At 38.9% G+C, this 18,838-nt stretch overlaps 1 long non-coding RNA gene across 1 annotated transcript in view; it reads left to right on the forward strand.

Moving 5' to 3' along the window:
• The first annotated feature begins 221 nt into the window (after nucleotides 1-221).
• LOC139440136 (uncharacterized) overlaps nucleotides 222-18,838 on the forward strand; it is a 52,317-nt gene continuing 33,700 nt past the window's right edge. The window contains exons 1-2 of the long non-coding RNA XR_011650202.1: nucleotides 222-4,529; nucleotides 15,071-15,202. This is a non-coding gene — a long non-coding RNA (uncharacterized lncRNA). The remainder of the gene's footprint in view (nucleotides 4,530-15,070; nucleotides 15,203-18,838) is intronic.

The raw sequence follows: 18,838 nt of genomic DNA on the forward strand, positions 1-18,838 counted from the left end.
TTATCTCCAAAATCAAAAAGGGGGGTGGAGGGGGAGAAGTCTCCTGCCTTGACGGTCAGTGTTCCTAAGAGTGGCAATTCATGAGAGAAAGCAGTCTGTCTCCCTGAGGCTTCAAATAGCCTCAGTAAATATATATAAAATTAATCTTGTTGCTTATCCAAAATTCTGCTAATTTCAAGGTAAAATATAAAGTTCTAAAACAAAATGGTGTAAGGCATTGAGAACATTTTGGTTATTACAATCCATTAAGTAAGAAGGAAAATTCTTGTGGTAAACTGCATGGTCATAGTGCAAATTAAGAAGAGTTTCAAGAGTCTTTGAAATGTTTGCAGTCACACTTGTTTTGTAAGAATTAGAAGTTTAAAGTAATTAAAGTTATGTTTTTGTCTCAAACTATTTATATCTGCCTATTTGCTCAAATTGTTGAGGTTAAATATGCAGTTATATAAGTAATATGTATTTCTGAACCCCTAATTAATTAAGCTAAACAGTATATAAAATAATGCAAATTATAAGTAATATCAATAAGTTGTGTTTGTGTCTAACTCTTTGTGTCTGCCCATTTTAAAAAAAATGCTCAATGTATGTCTTCATACATCAGGATATAATATCAAATTAACAAATAAAAATTCTTAAAAGAGGTCTATTCAAATTGTTAAAAATTAAATATGCAGTTATATTTATAAATATTCTTAAAGCCCAAATTAAACTAAGCAGGATGAAAAAAGTCATAGAAATCTGATTATGGAAACAATTGGGAAAGGGCCTCCTCTTTGCAAGAGCTTTTAAGGCAAGACTAGGTGTGGCAGATTAAACCTATCTACTAGGCTAGGGAATTAAGAATCAGTTTGCCTGGTAATTTCCCAGTTTAAACCTTTGTCAGCCATAAAATGCAAAAAAAACAAAACAAAACAAAGATTAGGTTAATTTTCACATAAGAAAAATGTTGATGTAACCTGGCGGCCTGCTGCCTCAGTCTCCCACTCCCGGGTTGGACAGCAGTGGAGGACACCAGTTTAGGCCAGTCCTATGGGCAGTGGAAGGATGCCCAAGAAGGAGCTAACTAAGTCGGTGCCATTTCAGCACTAAATTCTATTCCTTATTTGACAAAGGGGGGAGCAGGTAAAAACTAAAATGGTTGGAATGTGATAGAGGAAGCAGTTAAATCAAACTTTTGCGTGGGAAAGTTAAATCTCAGATAAGCTGTAACTTCTGAAGTATCCAATCTATGGAAAAACAGAGGAAGAGCTTGCATGCTAGGCTTAGGGGTATAAATTGTGTCATTTTTCTTTGTTTGTGGCACCAGCCATATCTGGCTCTGCACCCCTTCTTGCAAGATTGAGAATAAATTATTTTCTTCTCCACAATCTGGTGAGCCTTATTTTCTTCCAGAAGATTTCTTTCCAACAAAATAAAGGTAATTAGTGGCTCTATTAACAAATTTCAGTAAGTAAAGGAAAGTCCATAAAAAACTATGGAGAGATCTTTCCTGGGTTATGATTTAAAAAATTAAGTAATTGTGTAATGTGTTTTAAAACCTGGTAGTCAGTATGCATGTGTTTTAAAACCTGGTAGTCAGTATGCATGTGTTTTAAAACCTGGTAGTCAGTATGCTTTTAAATTAATAATTTTCATAACTTAAAGAAAAGAAGTTTTTAGCTTCCTGTAAGGGAAAAAGAGAACATTCCTTGCATAAACTATTATGGTTTCAATTTTATTTAACTTGAGTGTAATCTCCCATAGTTAACTTATAAACTAAATTAACATTATGTACGAAATCTTTAGAGTAATGAAAATTGTAAGTTCACATTAGTGAAATTAGGCTAAAGGAAAAAGATTGTAGATATGCTCTCTTAAATAAAGAGTAAATTTCTTTCATTGGTAATTGTAATTTAGTAAGTTTATTTAAACATGAGGTGGCTAGTCAATGTGGTTATACTCAATTATAAAGAGTTTGTTAAACATCCTCCAACTGAAAATGTTTAAATAGTTCTAGTTCTAGAAAAGTCATTGTTAACTAAAACTTAGATTGGTATTGGTAGCATAAATAACTTAATGATAACAAAACCTGTCTGAAGGCCACCGCAAAGTACATATTTAAGTAAATGGTAATAAAAAGTTATCTTGATTATATTGGAAGTCTTTTGTTTTCATTTTAACAATGAAAAATAATATTTTTACTCTATTACTAAAGTAAAGTACCTACTGTTATCTTCATAATAAAATTGTGTAAGTAGACAGTCATTTAATATATGATGTGTTGCATTAAATTGTTTAAAATATATATATAAACAAGGAATAAACGTTAACATTATCAAACTCTTGTGCATTCAAACCAGGCCTTGTATACATTACAGGTGGCCTCTCCATGTGAGTTATTGGCTAGGCTGGTCACTGACCCCTCAATTAAAAATATGTGCTATATCAGTCTCTGGTTCTGCTCCTGAAGTCGATGGAAACTATATTGCAGTTTCAAGCTCCTGCAGCCAATAATGACTCGGTACAGCCAAGTGTACAATGGATATGCCTCCAGACTGGCACTGTTCCATAGTGCCAGAGAGCACTATGCACCAGGCTAGTAGAATACTGGAAAATCTCTCTAAGATGAAGGATGCTGCAACTTGCTCACTGCGTTGAAGAACATGCTAAGTGGAGCCATGATACCAGGATACTGTAAGTGAAACTTAAACACAATTGGCATTATGGCCTGCTCTCATGGAGAGATAACATGTAAAGTATTACAAACCTGAAACTCAAAACTAATAATTGCAACTCTGAATCCTTATGCATTAAGTAATACATTAGTTAATATTAAGTGCTGTACTTTTATCCTGTACTAAATATATGCCTAATAATTATAACGTTATCTTTTCTATTTTGGATCAAGTGCAGAAGTATATTAGACATGTTAAATTCCTGGTAAAATCATTTTCTAAACAGTTAATAACATGTCTATAGAATAAGGTGGCAGTCTCAGCCAGTCTCAGTCAACTTCTATATTCTGCGGTACTCTGCTGTGTAGCAAAAGTGAGGCTTGCTTGCTGATGGTGAGTCACCTATTGAACAAGTCAAAATTGCTAGAAATTGTACAATGAAAACCAAGGTGTAAAAATCTTTATTCTGTAGTTCTGATCACTCCCACAGGTGAAAACTAAGAGTATTTCCAAATTAGTGTTCTAATCCTGAGTGAAGCCAGTTGCCCGAGGAGTGCCAGTTCACCAGGAGCATCTGACAGAGCGAATGAGTGTCAATCATGGAACAGCTTGGAATGTGTCTTCAGACAAAGCTAAGTGTCTGTTGCAATTTCTCTCTAAAGATGGATAACTTAAAAAAGAATATATATGCTGTTCCCACCAGCTTTTAAGGAATGCCATCTTTATAGGCACCTAACCTTGTCTATCTCTGTAATCCAATGTGTCCTCTTTTAAAAACAGGTATTCCAAATTTTTAATTAAGTTTGTTTCTTTCAGAGTGAACATCTTATTAACCATATGAAAACTTCATCCAACTTCGTACAGAAGGCCAGATCCATCTTCCTCCAGTTAGAATAAATTAAGAGTTTTACACCTTATTAGGCAATGACTACAGCCCATGGCCAGCAGGAAGCAGTTACAGAAAAGAGATCCATCTCCCTTCAGCACCCCTTTTAAATTAAAGGTGTAAACTCTTCAAGGGTAAAATAAAATTAATAGATGGATCTGGAACCTGACTGGAAATCCACGTGAGTGCCAGTGGCAGCAGAATAACTGCAGAAGGCCCCTGCCCAAGATTCTGCTGTCCAGAATGAAAAGTTCTAAACTTCTAAAAACAGTCCTGGATGCTGTACTAAAGACTGATAAATAATCAATCAAAACAACAAGCAGCCATCCACCTCATAGCTCCAACAATAATTATGCCAAAGCTTAGCAAGTTAAACTTTGGCAAAAGGGGGGGAATGATGTGGGCTATGGGTGGAAGGCTCTTTGTCTCTTCAGAGATAACTAAGCTGTTTGACTTGTGAGTGTGGAACGGTAAGAGGCTGCAGTCCTGCCCTTAGGGAAAATGGCAACAGGCTCCAGTCCCAGGAAATGTTTAACAATGCAAGGGCTATAAACTTTAAGTATTTAGGGGAAATGCAAAAAGTAAATATGCTAAAAGCTTATCTAGAATATCTGGAGTCCATGCTAAAAGCTTACCTAAGATGTGGAAGATATATGCTAATTGAAGCCTATTGAGAACTGAAACAAAGGGACCATTTGGCCTTTCCTCTCTGTATAAAAGACATTTGAAAATCTTGTTCAGGGCTCGGGATTCAAACTGAAAGCTCCCGAGTCCGGCCGGCCGTCAATAAACCATTTTTCCTTCTCAAAATCATTCTTGAGTCCTGGCCTCTCTATACTCAAATAATTGAACTTCTCTCAAATTCTACAACAATAAAACTAAAGTGAAGAGCAAACTAAGCATCAGTGGGAATATCCTAACAGTGGGATCAGATCTACGGTCAAGAAAGAAATGGCTTGGCAAAGGAAAGACAAGATGCTAACAAACAAGTATGGAAAACAGTTTTTGGATTATATTCTAGTGGTAAATGGTCTGAGGTTAATTTGGCTAGAAACTGTTATTAGATTTTACTCTCCAATAAATACCCTATGGTCTTATTAATCTCAGATACTGAGAGAATAAAATAAAATAAAAGTATATTGGGGTTTCAGTGGACTATTCAAATTTAATGGCCAGTGTGGAATACTTCCAGACATGATTATTTTCTTCTGTAGCTACCTTGCAACACAAATACCTAGAGCAGTGGGGTCTTAGTTTCATAAAGTATTTAGCTGAAAGATAGAGCCTTTTTAATAACCACAAAGGAACTAGTAAATTGTAATGGGTTTGCGTTCAAACAGGCAGTATTTCTATCCAAGTCATGCTTTCATACTTCCATGCATTTACTCCAAGCAAGTTATAAAGCTTAAAATTTTATGAGAACATTCCCCAAAAAGGATAGCAGGCAAAATTCATTGAAAGTGAGTTTGACCATATAGGAAAATATATGAAAAATGTTAAATCACTTTTATTTTTATTGTTCCTTTTATTGTTTTAATTTTATTTCTTTCATTGGCTAATATTGAAAATAAATGGATACTCCTAAATTGTTTAGAAAACCAAGAAAAAGTACCAAAGAATTACAAAGAATTGTGAAATCCCAAGGGGTATATAATATATCAATAGAGGAAAAATAGTTGTCAGGTACATTCACTGTGAAACAAGCATCAATCCAGCTAACTTATTTCTGCTCACTTTTTTTACCATATTTTCTGAACTTAATAAATGTTAATTTCCCCTTTTTTCCTATCTGATCCACTCTGCTTCTGATAGTAGCCTGGCATATGGCTTCTTTGTCAAGGTTCTGCATGATAACCTTTGCCAGTGCTTCTTTGCACATAGTTCTAATGAGTAAATTCCACAGATAGCCAATTATAAGTAGTGGGCTAAAGAAAGAGTTTTGGCAGTCACTACATCTTTGCAGAATTTGTTAACTATAAGTCCACTATAGATAGTGCTGTGGAAGTGATGAGGAAGATTTGCAGCAAACCAGGTCAAGCATAATTCATGGAGCAAATAGTCTTTTATATCATCTAAAGTAATTGAGACTTCAGGTAGAAAAATGAAGCAATTTCTTCCACTTAACCTCTCTTAAAATGTTGGCCCCAATCGGTCATGACAGGTGTTTTGTTGCTGTTGTTATTCCCAGATTTTTTTGAGCAGTTTTATTGAAGTATAATTCATGTACTATAAAATCCACCCATTTGTAAGTATAATTCACTGATTTTAGTAAATTTGTAGAGTTGCACAACTATCACCACAATTTAGTTTTTGAACATTGTCATATTTTTGCTAAGTTTAATATTTGCCAAACTCAACATGTTTGAGACCTTTAATAAATACAATAAGGTAAAGGTATGTGATACTAAGCCCAGGACAGCTACCACTGAGCTCAGACAATCTGAGGATACTTTTTCCAGACACCTTTCAGTCATTAAATTAAAAATTACCAGAAAATCAAAGAAAGAGCACAAGAGACTAAATAAAAAATAGAAACAGATCCATCAGTGCCTGAGATATTGGAGTAATCATCTATAAAGTTTAAATTGCTGTGATTAACATGTTCAAAAAATAGAAAATATGGGAAATTTTAATAGGGAACTGGAATTTTAAAAATCTAATGAAATGTAATTTCTAAAATAGAAAATATTACAATCCAAATTAAAAATGTCATAGATGAGTTTAACAGGAGATTGGACTCAAGAAAAGATTCATGAAATGAAAAATAGATCAGCAGAAATTATCTGGCTGAAGTATATAGAGAAATATGGCTGTGAAAAACTTAGAAATAGTGTAAGAGCTTAGTGGTATGTAAGTGAATGAATTTCTGAGGGGAAAAAAGAGAGGATGGTGCAGAAGCCGTATTTAAAATGATAGAGTGAGAATTTTTCAAAATTTATAAAAAATAGCTATCTAGCTCTCTGCCCCTTCCTGTTTGACAGACAGCCACAGCTCTTTTTTTTAAAAAAAAAATTTTATTTATTTATTTATTTCTCTCCCCTCCCCCTGTCCCACCCCAGTTGTCTGGTCTCTGTGTCTATTTGCTGTGTCTTGTTTCTTTGTCCGCTTCTGTTGTTGTCAGCAGCACGGGAATCTGTGTCTCTTTTTGTTGTGTCATCTTGCTGTGTCAGCTCTCTGTGTGGGCGGAGCCATTCCTGGGCAGGCTGCACTTTCTTTCCAACTGGGCGGCTCTCCTTACGGGGTGCACTCCTTGTGCGTGGGGCTCCCCTTCGCGGGGGACACCCCTGTGTGGTACGGCACTCCCTGTGCGCATCAGCACTGCACATGGGCCAGCTCCACACGGGTCAAGGAGGCCCGGGGCTTGAACCGCTGACCTCCCATGTGGTAGGCAGATGCCCTAACTACTGGGCCAAGTCTCCTTCCCATAAGGAGATTTTTGAAAGATGAGCAGGAGTGAGCACATGAGGTCAACATGTGTGAAAGTGTGGTGTATGAAATGGAATCAGGCATATATTTTAATACAAGTTACCTGCTATGTTGGAAAGAGAAGTGGCAGGATATAAGGTTGGAAAGACAGAAAATGCCATGTCAGTGTGAGTCTTGAAAGTGAGATTGATCATATGCCTCTGGTGACCCAATCAATTCTTTATTTTACATTTTTAAAAAATTTATTGAAGTGTATCATTCATATACAAACACACATAAACAATAAGTGTACAGTAATAGTTGTGAACTTACAAAACAAACATATATAACATCATAGAGGACTCTCACACCTCACCCTACCACTGATACCCTGCATTGTTGTTAAATCTTTTGAACTGGCGGCGAACTTGGCCCAGTGGTTAGGGCATCCGTCTACCACACGGGAGGTCCACGGTTCAAACCCTGGGCCTCCTTGACCCGTGTGGAGCTGGCCCATGCAAAGTGCTGATGCGCACAAGGAGTGCCCTGCCACGCAGGGGTGTTCCCACGTAGGGGAGCCCCACGCTCAAGGAGTGCACCCCATAAGGAGAGCCGCCCAGCGCGAAAGAAAGTGCAGCCTACCCAGGAATGGCGCCGCACACACAGAGAGCTTACACAAGATGACGCAGCAAAAAGAGACACAGATTCCCATACTGCTGACAACAACAGAAGCAGACAAAGAAACAAGACACAGCAAATAGACACAGAGAACAGACAACTGGGGTTGGGGGGGCGGGTAAGGGGAGAGAAATAAATAAATCCTTAAAAACAAAAAAAATCTTTTGAACTAATGATTAAAGAACATTGTCAAAATATTACTACTAACTGAAGTATTTTCCCCCTACCCCCATTATTATTATCTTTATATCATTTTTGTATGAACATATATAAACAATAAGTGTATAGTAAAAGTTGTGAACTTACAAAGCAAACATACATAACATCATACAGGGGTCTCATACATCAACCCTCCACCAACACCTTACATTGTCATGAGATGTTTGTTACAAATTATTAAAGAATATTGTCAAAATCTTACTACTCATTATAGTCCTTATCTTATATTTGGCATATTTTCCCCCCAACTCAACCTATTATTAGTTTTTAAATTTTTTTTTTATGACAGAAGTTGTAAAACAATTATGCACATGTGCAGAATTTCCAAACAACACCCCTCTATCAACACACCACACTGTAGTGGAACATTTATTACAAATAATATAATATTGTCTGATTTTTACCACATCCATAGTATACATTTGGCACACATTTTCCATACTGCCCATTATCAGCACAGTACATCTTTTGCATAGATGCAAGAATATTATATTATTACTGCTAACCATAGTCTATAGGTCACTCCAATTTTATCTTTCCCATGCTTCCCCACATTCCCACCACCCTGCAAAAGTGATGTACATTTGCTCTAACTAACAACAGATACTCTTGCATCTCTACCATCATCCACAATTCTCATCTACCTCTTTTTTTTTTTAATGTTTTTTTATTGACTTTGTAATAATATTACATTAAAAATATATATGTGAGGTCCCATTCAACCCCACCCCCCCACCCCGCCTCTCCCCCCCCCAACAACACTCGTTCCCATCATCATGACACATCCATTGGATTTGGTAAGTACATCTTTGGGCACCTCTGCACCTCATAGACAATGGTTCACATCATGGCCCATACTCTCCTCCATTCCATCCAGTGGGCCCTGTGAGGATTTACCATGTCCGGTGATTACCTCTGAAGCACCATCCAGGGCAGCTCCATGTCCCAAAGACGCCTCCACCTCTCATCTCTTCCTGCCTTTCCCCATACCCATCGTCCACCATGTCCACTTTTCCCAATCCAATGCCACCTCTTCTATGTGGACATTGGATTGGTTGTGTCCATTGCACCTCTATGTCAAGAGGAGGCTCAGATTCCACATGGATGCTGGATGCAATCCTCCCATTTTCAGTTGTAATCACTCTAGGCTCCATGGTGTGGTGGTTGTCCTTCTTCAACTCCATCTTAGCTGAGTGTGGTAAGTCCAATAGATCAGATTGTAGGTGCTGGAGTCTCTCATCTACCTCTTGATTTACTGTGCTATTCTGTTCCTAGAATATTCTCTAGCATTCTGTTAATTGGCATTTACATACGTAGACTATTATTTCAGCCACATCCCCATTTATAAACTAGCTGTTACTATGTGTTACCACCCACTTTGTATATTTCCACACTTTTACAGTAAAGCTAATTAAAACTTCTACATACATTAAACATCAGTAGTCCATTTCAGTTCTCTTATCTCCTTCAACACCTACCACCAGGTGTTGAAGCTATTTTCCTACAATTTCTTCTGGAAGCTTTATGGTTCTTGCTTTTATTTTTAGGTTTTTGATCCATTTTGAGTTAATTTTTGGATAAGGTGTGAGATAGAGGTCCTTTTTCCTTCTTTTGGCTATGGATATCCATTTCTTTCAACATCATTTATTGAATGGACTGTTCTGCCTGAGCTGTGTGGGTTTGACAGGCTAATTAATACATGTGAGGGTCTGTTTCTGAACCATCAATTTGGTTCCACTGGTCTATGTGTCTGTAAGCCAGAACTATGCTGTCTTTACCACTATAGATAAGTAATATAATTTAAAGTATAGAAAGGAGAGTTTGCTTTTCCTTTTTAAGATGTTTCTGGCTATTCAGGACCACTTACCCTTCCAAATAAATTTGATAATTTTGTTTTTTTCAATTAAAAAAATGCTGGTGGACTTTTTATTGGGATTGCATTGAATTTGTATATCAGTTTGAGTAGAATTGACATCTTAAAGTCTTCCAATCCATGAGCATGGAATGCTCTTCCAGTTATTCAGGTCTTTTTAAATTTCTTTTAACACTGAGCTGCTGTTTTCTGAATACAAGTGCTTTACATCATTGGTTAAGTTTATTTCTGACTATTTGAGTTTTATCAGTCATATTTTATTATCACCACTCTTTTGACACTTTAGTTACTTTTATTGATATAATCTTCAGTTCTAGACTCTCTTCGAGGCCTCTTTCTCCTGTCTTTTCTTTTCAGGCTCTAGCACCCTTTAGAGTTTCCTGAAAATCTGGTCTCTTGGTTAGAAATTCTCTCAGTTTCTGTTTATCTGTGAATATTCTAAACTCATCCTTATTTTTGAAAGACAATCTTGCTGGATATAAGATTCTTGGGTGGAAGTTTTTCTCTTATAGTACCTTAACTATATCAGACCATTGTCTTCTTGCTTTCATGGTTTCTGGTGAGAAATCATCAGCACTTAATCTTATTGGGTATGCCTTATGTGTTATGCATTGCTTTTCTCTTGCTGATCTCAGAATTCTCTCTTTGTCTTTGGCGTTTGACATTCTGATCAGTATGTGTCTTGGAGTTGGTCTATTTGGATTTTTTCAGATGGGAGTACCTTGTGCTTCTTGAATATTTATGTCTTTCAATAGGGTTGGGGAATTTTCCACCATTATTTCTTCAAATATTCCTTCCGCCCCTTTTCCCTTCTCCTCTTCTTTTGGAAGACCCATGACATATATGTTTGCATGTCTTTTTTGTCATTTAGTTCTCTGAGACCTTGTTCAATTTTTTCCATTCTTCTCTTCATCTGTTCTTTTGTATGTTCACCTTCAGAGGCCATTTCTTCAAGCTCACCAATCCTTTCTTCTGCCTCTTCAAATCTGCTATTATATGATTCCAATGTATTTTTGTTTTCATTCATTTGCTCCTTTGATTCCTCATGAGATCAGCTATTTTTCTATGTATGCTTTCACATTCTTCTTTGTGCTCATCCAATGTCTTCTTAATATCCTTAATCTCTTTAGCCATCTCATTGAGTTTATTAAGGAGATTTGTTTGAACATCTATGATTAGTTGCTCAACTCCTTTATGTCATCCGGGGACTTATCTTATTCCTTTAATTGGGCCATATCTTCTTGTTTCTTGGTGTGGATTGTAATTTTTTGTTGGTGTCTTGGCACCTGATTTACTAGATTATTTATTCTGGGTGAAGTTTTTCTATTTAGTTTAGGGCTTCCTGCCATTTCTCCCTTGCTGGTTGTGCAGAAGGAACCAAGGATGTAGTTGGTGCTAAAAGCTGTGGAGGCTCAAGCTGCCCTCATTATCCCAGGGACTGATGAAGTTTCTCCCAATTTTTTCCTTTACCAGGGGTAAGGAAAGAGTCACAAGTGTGTGGAATAATCCAAATTATGCAGGCCTAGACTCTAGTTGCCCAGAGAGACTGATGAAGCTTCAGGTCCCTTTCTCCCCTGCCTGGGGCAGGGATGGAGCTGCAGGTGTGGGCAGCAATCTCTGCAGTGCGAGTCCAAGATGACGGCAGTTGCCCTGGTAGACTTCTGATATTCAGTCTGTGCAGGCAAATGTACCTGCATTTACCTGGATATGCTGGTGCATGGCCCGTTGGTCTCCTCTCTGCCAGAACACAGGCTGATGCCTAGGCTGGGGCTGCAGGCCAATCTGGGTGAACGAAACTAGTTCCTAGCATCACTGTGATTTTCAGTCAGCCCAGTTTCCCCTCATGCTGGGGGCAGAGTCAAAATGGCAACTACCAGTCTCTTTCCAAACTGGACATGTTCAAACTTTAGCTGTTCATAGGGTTATATTCTAGCCAGCTGAATCCACCAATCAGTAGCCAAAATCAGTGACCAAACGTCTCCTCCTCCCCTGTTTTTGGGAAATGGCGCTTCAAATTCCAGCCACAGAACAGCATCTGGGGCAGCCTGTGCTACCAGAGTAGGATAATCACCAGCCTCCATGGCTTGGCTGGTAATTTCCCAGGGAAGCTGGCACAGGTCCCTGCAGCTTCCTCCCTGCTGGAGGTGGGATTGGGACGTAAGCTCGACCTGCAATTTGATCTGGATGGAAAGAAGACAGTCTCCACCAGCACTGATTTCCATCCACCCCACTTCCCCTTGTGCCAGATGCAGAGTTAAGATGGCAACTACTGGCCTCTTTCTGGCTTGGACAGGCTCAAACTTTAGGTCTTCTCAGGATTATACTTTAGCCCACTGAATTTACTCCTCAGTAACTGTAGTTGGTGCCCAACTGTCTCTTCCTCCCCTGTTTTTGGGAAGTGGAGCTTTCAATTCTAGCTGCCGGTCAGCTCCCAAGGTGGCTTGTGCCTCCAGTGGATGGGTACCCACCTCCATGGCGCAGAGTATTCTACTTACAAGTCTTCCCTGGAGAGGGGCAGTCTCCTCCTTCCATTTCTCCAAGGATGTGGCAGGATGCCCCTCTGGCCTCCTGGAGCTCCCAAACAGGTGCTTCAGCTAGCTCCAGATAGCTCTGGGTGTTTACTAACTGCCCTGTAGCAGGAGCTGACTCTAGGAGCTCCTTACTCTGCCATCATCTTGCTGGTTGTTCCTCAATTCTTTTTTAAAAAATTTATTTTTATTTAATTGTCTTTTTTTAAAAAAATACAGAGATCACAAAAAATGTTCCATTAAAAAATATATGAGGTTTCCATATACCCCACACACACACCCCTCCCACATCAACAACCTCTTTCATCAGTGTGGCAAATTCATTGCATTTGCTGAGCACTGCTACACCACATGGATTATAACTTACGTTGTAGTTTACACTTCCCCCAGTCCATTCAGTGGGTTATAGCAGGATATATAATGCCCTCCATCTGTCCCTGCAATATCATTCAGGACAACTCCAAGCCCCCAAAATGTGCCCACATCACACCTATTCTTCCCTCTCCCTCAGCAACTCCCATGGCCATTGTCTTCACATCAATGATACGATTACTCCCATTGCTAGAGTCATAATTGTTCTATAGTAGAATACTAGCAAGTCCACTCTAATCCATATTTTATTCCTCCATCCTGTGGACCCTGGGATAGCGATGTCCACTCCACCTCTAAATCAAGAGGGGGCTTAGATCCCACATGGCTGAGGGATGCAACTCTCCTGCTTGCAGTTGTAGACACTCTTGGTTCCTTGCTGTGGTGGTTGACCACTTCATCTCCCTGTTAGCTGACCTGGGTAACTCCAATGAACCGGAGAGTAGGTGTTGCAACTCTGCTGAGGCTCAAGGCCCAGCTGGCACATGGACAGTCCAGAGATTCAAGTTTCCTCGTTTCAAGTCACCAGCCCTAGCACCAATGACAGGTTCAGTAAAAGTGACAGAAGAGGCACATGTGTAGAGGTCACACCTGAGTCCAACTTCATCACACTCAGGAGCACAAATTCCAAAGTAGGGCCCACTGGCAAGGCACTGAACTCCAGAGCCAACTGCCATGACCGTAGAACCTTTGTGTCTCCATAGCCCTCAGAAGCACCACTATTTGGGGTTGTATCTACTTTGGCTGTCTCTGGGATCCTGCTGAGACATGCATAAACGCGACTCCTCTGATGACCTCCTGACTCATTTTGAAGTCTCTTAGCCATATAAATTCATTTGTCTTTACCATTTCCCCCTTTTATTCAAGGTCTTTTTCTAATTGCATCACCAGCTGGAGATTGGTAGTAATCCCTCAATGCCAGGGAGGCTCATCCCCAGGAGTCATGTCCCATGCTGGGGGGAAGGTAATGTATTTACATGCTGAGTTTGGCTTAGAGACTGGCCACACTTGAGCAACATGGAAGCTCTGAGAAGGTAACTCTTAGGCACCCTGCAGCTCTAGGTCTAGTTAAAATTTAAAGCACATAGGCTCATAAGCATAGTCATCAGTATTAATTTCAGCCAAGACTGCCTGCGGACAGTTCCAAGCAGGCTTCAAGTCATCTCAGCCTGAAAAAGTCTTACCTCAGGCTTGAATTGCAGGTTTCTAACTTGCTACCCTGGAAAAAACTCCAATGCCACAGATACTGGGAAGCCCATTCCTCAAGTATGAGTGAGTAGCCCAGAAATGCTGGCAACTCTAACCAATAGAAGATAGAATCTTATAGATAAATACTCTTCTGGTCAGTCCTTAAGTGGATAATTCTATATGCACCTCAGAAGTTTGGGGAACAGGAGGAAGCCTCACTGCCTTAAGGGTGACCTTGACAATATACTCTTATGTTCAGTTTTTCTCTTTCCTTCCCTTTCCCAAGTCCCCACTCCAGGGGATCACCTCCCTAATAAGCTACACACACTCAACTCCTTGTCTGAGGCTCTGTATAGGGAAGAACACACACCAAGAATGGTGGATTACATCTTAGAAAGTAAAGGGAACCCCAGACAAGGGTTGGGAGGAGAGAATAGCATGTTCCATTGTGCTCACTACCTGTACAGAGGCCTGTACAGAGAGGGAGCGGCACCGAGGCACAGGCAGAACTGTTCGAGAAACTGTTGAGATCGATTAAGAGGCTGTATAAGGCACCCTCATCGTCTCTGGAGCGGCAGGAAATAAGGAAGTAAAGCAAATGAGAGGAAAAGAATCACCTTTATTTCTGAAAAACAGCTAGTGGAGAATGTGGCTTATATTGTTAGGCAGATGAGCCTCCTGATAATGAAACAGAATGGGGAGTCCTGGTCTAAATGACCTCCCCCGGGCACCGCGCAGAGCCTGCCCCTGAAGAGGCAGCTAACACCTCCAGAAGGGCTGGTGATAAAAGGGATGAATTCCTAATAACCTAGGGAGTGCAGGAAAGCAGTGTTGAAAAGCAGCGTTTGAGCTGAATCTTGATGGGGGAGCAAAGGTTTGACAGACCCCCCCAGAGGTTACCTGCAAGGTAAAAGTTTGTAAACAATTAGATGCTGGGCCAAAGAAATTACTATGCTGATGGTTATAGGAACTGGGTTTTCTAATGGAAAAGGCAGATGGGAGTTTGAGGTGTCCAATCCTTCCTTCCTGGAAAATTAAATGGAATTCAGTCCTCTCACCTGGGGGGTGGGTTTCTAAGCTAAACTGCCAATATGAAATAACTACAGTTCTCCACATTTCTTCTCCACAGCCAAATTCATATTCATTAAATCTTTCACCCTTGTTGCTAAGCAGAGACTGCAAGGACACATTAAAAATCATAAATAATAACCTGGCTTATTATGCATTCAGTTGCAAGTTTCTGATCTTCTGTATTCTTATCCACACTCAGGAATACTTCGCTACGAGAGAGCAGCAGCGGCGGCAGCAGAGACAGGAACTGCTTGCAGGGGCTGCCATTTCTTCTGTCCCCCAGGCCCTCGTGCGTAGCCGTGACGTTACTGTTGCCTACACGTCCGTGCAGGTACATGCATGAGGGAAGAGTAAACTCATGTGCGCACACCACCTCTTAGAAATACACAGAGAAAATGCAAAACCTTTACTCTTCTTCAGATATAGATTCTTACCATTTTTATTTTTAAAGTACAATGTGGGTCAAAATGCTTTAAAGGAACTTTCATTTCAGTTATTTAACCGTTCAAAGGAAATTTCAGAGCAGAAATAATATAAGATCTTGTTATCTTGTGAACGCTTTCTCCTCAGACTAGCTGAGTCTGGACCAAGTAGCGATCAGATTGTATCAAAGTTTTATTAATCTCTTCTCTGCTCCTCTCTGCCTCTTGACCGTTTCACTGCTAATTAACCCTGAGAGCAGGTTGGGAGAAAGAAGGTGTTGATCTCTATTATCGCTGTTCATTGCATTTCACAGTTCTGGTTTAGAAAGAAGGATGAATGCAGACGGGAAAAGTGAGGTTTGGTGCTGCTTTGAGATTTTACTGCTCTTCTGTCTCAGTGTGGCTAACTGAAATTCAGGTTTATCTTAAAATATCAAGTTGCTAATGTAATATTACTGGTGATCAATCTTTTGACTCACTTTCACAATTCAATTGTTAACCTAGTAAGAGTCAGGTCCTGTGCTGTGTGCCAGAGATAGAAGAGGAAACGAGACATGCCTGCTTCCTGCCATCACAGAGCTTATGGACAAACCAGAAATACAGAAAATGTCCATGCGGTTACAAATGTGATGAAGGGTGGGATGGAAGCAGGTAGCCACTGGAATGCACAGCAAGAGATTCGATCAAATCTGGGTTTTTAGAGAAGACCGCTGCAAGGAAAGGGTGACGAAGGTGAGGCTTTCCTTTAAAACTGATAAATAGTCCCCCACAGTGGCTGTACCTCTCCACATTCCCACCAACAGTGAATAAGTGTTCCTGTTTTCCCCCATCCTCTCCAACACTTGGAGTTCTCTGTTTTTTAAATAATGGCCATTCTGATAGGTGTGAATTGATTATCACCTTATAGCTTGGATTTGCATTTCTCTAATCATTAGTGATATTGAACATTTTTCATGGTTTTTATTTATTGCCATTTGTATTTCTTCTTTGACAGGTGTCTATTTGAGGTTTTTGCCCATTTTTTAATTGGGTCATTTGCCTTTTTATTATTGAGTTGTAACATCTCTTATCGGACATGAGGTTTCCAAATATTTTCTCCCACTGGAAGGCAGCTGCCTTTCCACCCTTTTGACAAAGTCTTGTGAGGTGCAAAAGTATTTAATTTTGAGGAGGTACCATTTATCTATTTTCCCTTTTGTTGTGCAAGGTTTGGGTGTAAGGTCCAAGAAACCACCATCTACCAAAGGTCTTTAAGATGTTTCCTTACATTTTCTTCTAGTAGTTTCATGGTCCTGGCTTTTGTATTTAGGTCTTTGATTCACTTTGAATTGTTTCTTGTATAGGGACTGAGATAGGGGTCCTCTTTCGTTCTTTTGGTTGTAGATATCCAGTTCTCCCAGCACCATTTTTTGAAGAGACAGTTTTGTCCCGTTAACATGGTCTTGGTTGGTTTGCCAAAAACCAGTTGGCCAGAGAGGTGAGGGTCTATTTCTGGACTTCAATTCTACTCCACTGATCAATATGTCTATCTTTATACCAGTATCATGCTGTTTTGACCACTGTAGCTTTGTAGATGTTTCAGGGTCTGGCAGTGAAATTCATCCCATGTCACTCTTCTTTTTTAGAATGCTTTTGACTATTTGGGTGCACTTTCCTTTCAAAATGAACTTGGTCATTGCCTTTTCTTTTCTGTAAAGTAGGCTATTGGAATTTTGATTGGTATTGCATTGAATCTATAAATCAGTTCAGGTAGGATTGACAGCTTCACAATATTTAGTCTTTCAATCCATTAGCATGGAATGTTTTTTTCATTTGTTGGTCTTCATTGATTTCTTTTAGCATTGCTTTGTAGTTTTCTGTATAAAGGTCCTGTACTTTTTCGGTTACATTGATTCCTAGGTATTTGAGTCTTTTTTGTTGCTATTGTAAATGGAATTTTTCCCCCTGATTTCTTCCTTAGATTGTTCAATACTAGTGTACGAAAGCACTGCTGATATTGCATGTTGATCTTGAATCCTGCCACTTTGCTGAACTCATGTCTTAGCTCAAGTAGCTTTGTCATAGACGTTTCAGAGTTTTCTAAATATAGAATCATGTTATCTGCAAATAATGAGAGTTTTACTTCCTCTTTTCCTATTTGGATGCTTTTATCCCCCCTTATCTGATTGCTCTAGCTAGAACTTGTAGCACAATGTTGGATAACAGTGGTGACAGTGGGCATCCTTGCCTTGTTCCCAATCTTAGAGGAAAGATTTCAACATTTCCCCATTGACTATGATGTTATCTGTGGGTTTTTCATATATGCCTTTTATCATATTGAGGAATTTTCTTTCTATTCCTATCTTTTGAAATGTTTTTATGAAGAAAGGATGCTGGATTTTGTTGAATGCCTTTTCTGCATCTATCGCGATAATCATGTGGTTTTATTCCTTCAATTTGTTCATGTGGTATATTACGTTGATTGGTTTTCTTACGTTGAACCAGTCCTGCATACCAGGAATAAATCCAACTTGTTGTGATATATGTTTTTTGATATGCTGTTGGATTTTATTTGCATATATTTTGTTGAGAATTTTTGCATTTATGTTCATTAGAAAGATTGGTCTGCAATTTTCTTTTCTTGTAGTGTTTCCATCTGGCTTGATATTAGGGTGATATTGGCTTCAAAAAATGTATTGGGTAATTTTCCCTCTTCTTCAATTTTTTGGAAGCGTTTAAACTGGGTTGGTATTCATTCTTCTCAAAGTGCTTAGTAGAGTTCACCAGTGAAGCCATCTCATCCTGGAATTTTCTTTCTTGGGAGATTTTTGATGACAGATTCAATCTCTCTAAACATGATTTTTTCATTATGTTCTTGTATTTCCTGTAGGATCAGTGTAGGTTGTTTGTGCATTTCTAGAAATTTGTCCATTTCATCTAGGTTGTCAATTTTTTGCCATACAATTTCTCATAATATCCTCTTACAATCCTTTTTTATTTCTATGGAGTCAGTTGTAACTTCTCCCCTTTCGTTTCTGATTTTAGTTATTTGAATCTTCTCTTTTTTTCTTTATTAGTCTAGACAGGGGTTTGTCAATTTTACATATTTTCAAATTTTTTATATAATCAAAGAACCAGCTTTTGGGTTGTTGATTTTCTCTATCTTGGTTTTGTTCTCAATTTCATTTATTTCTGCTCTAATCTTTATTATTTCTTCCCTTCTGCTTGCTTTGGGATTGGTTTGCTGTTCTTTTTCTAGTTTTTCCAGTTTTCAGTTAGATCTTTGATTTTAGCTCTTTCTTCTTTTTTAATATAGGCATTTAGGGCTATAATTTTCCCTCTCAGCACTGCCTTCACTGTGTCCCATAAGTTTTGATAAAGTGTATTGTCATTTTCATTCATCTCAATATATTTATTAATTTTTCTTGCAATTTCTTCTTTGACACACTGATTGTATAGGAGTGTGCTGTTTAGCCTCCACACATTTGTGGATTTACCTCTTTCCTGTATATTATTGATTTCCAGTTTCATTGCATTATGATCTGAGAAGGTGCATTGTACAGTTT

This window comes from Dasypus novemcinctus, chromosome 12 (genome assembly GCF_030445035.2).
Source record: "Dasypus novemcinctus isolate mDasNov1 chromosome 12, mDasNov1.1.hap2, whole genome shotgun sequence".
NCBI classification, from domain to species: Eukaryota; Metazoa; Chordata; class Mammalia; order Cingulata; family Dasypodidae; genus Dasypus; species Dasypus novemcinctus.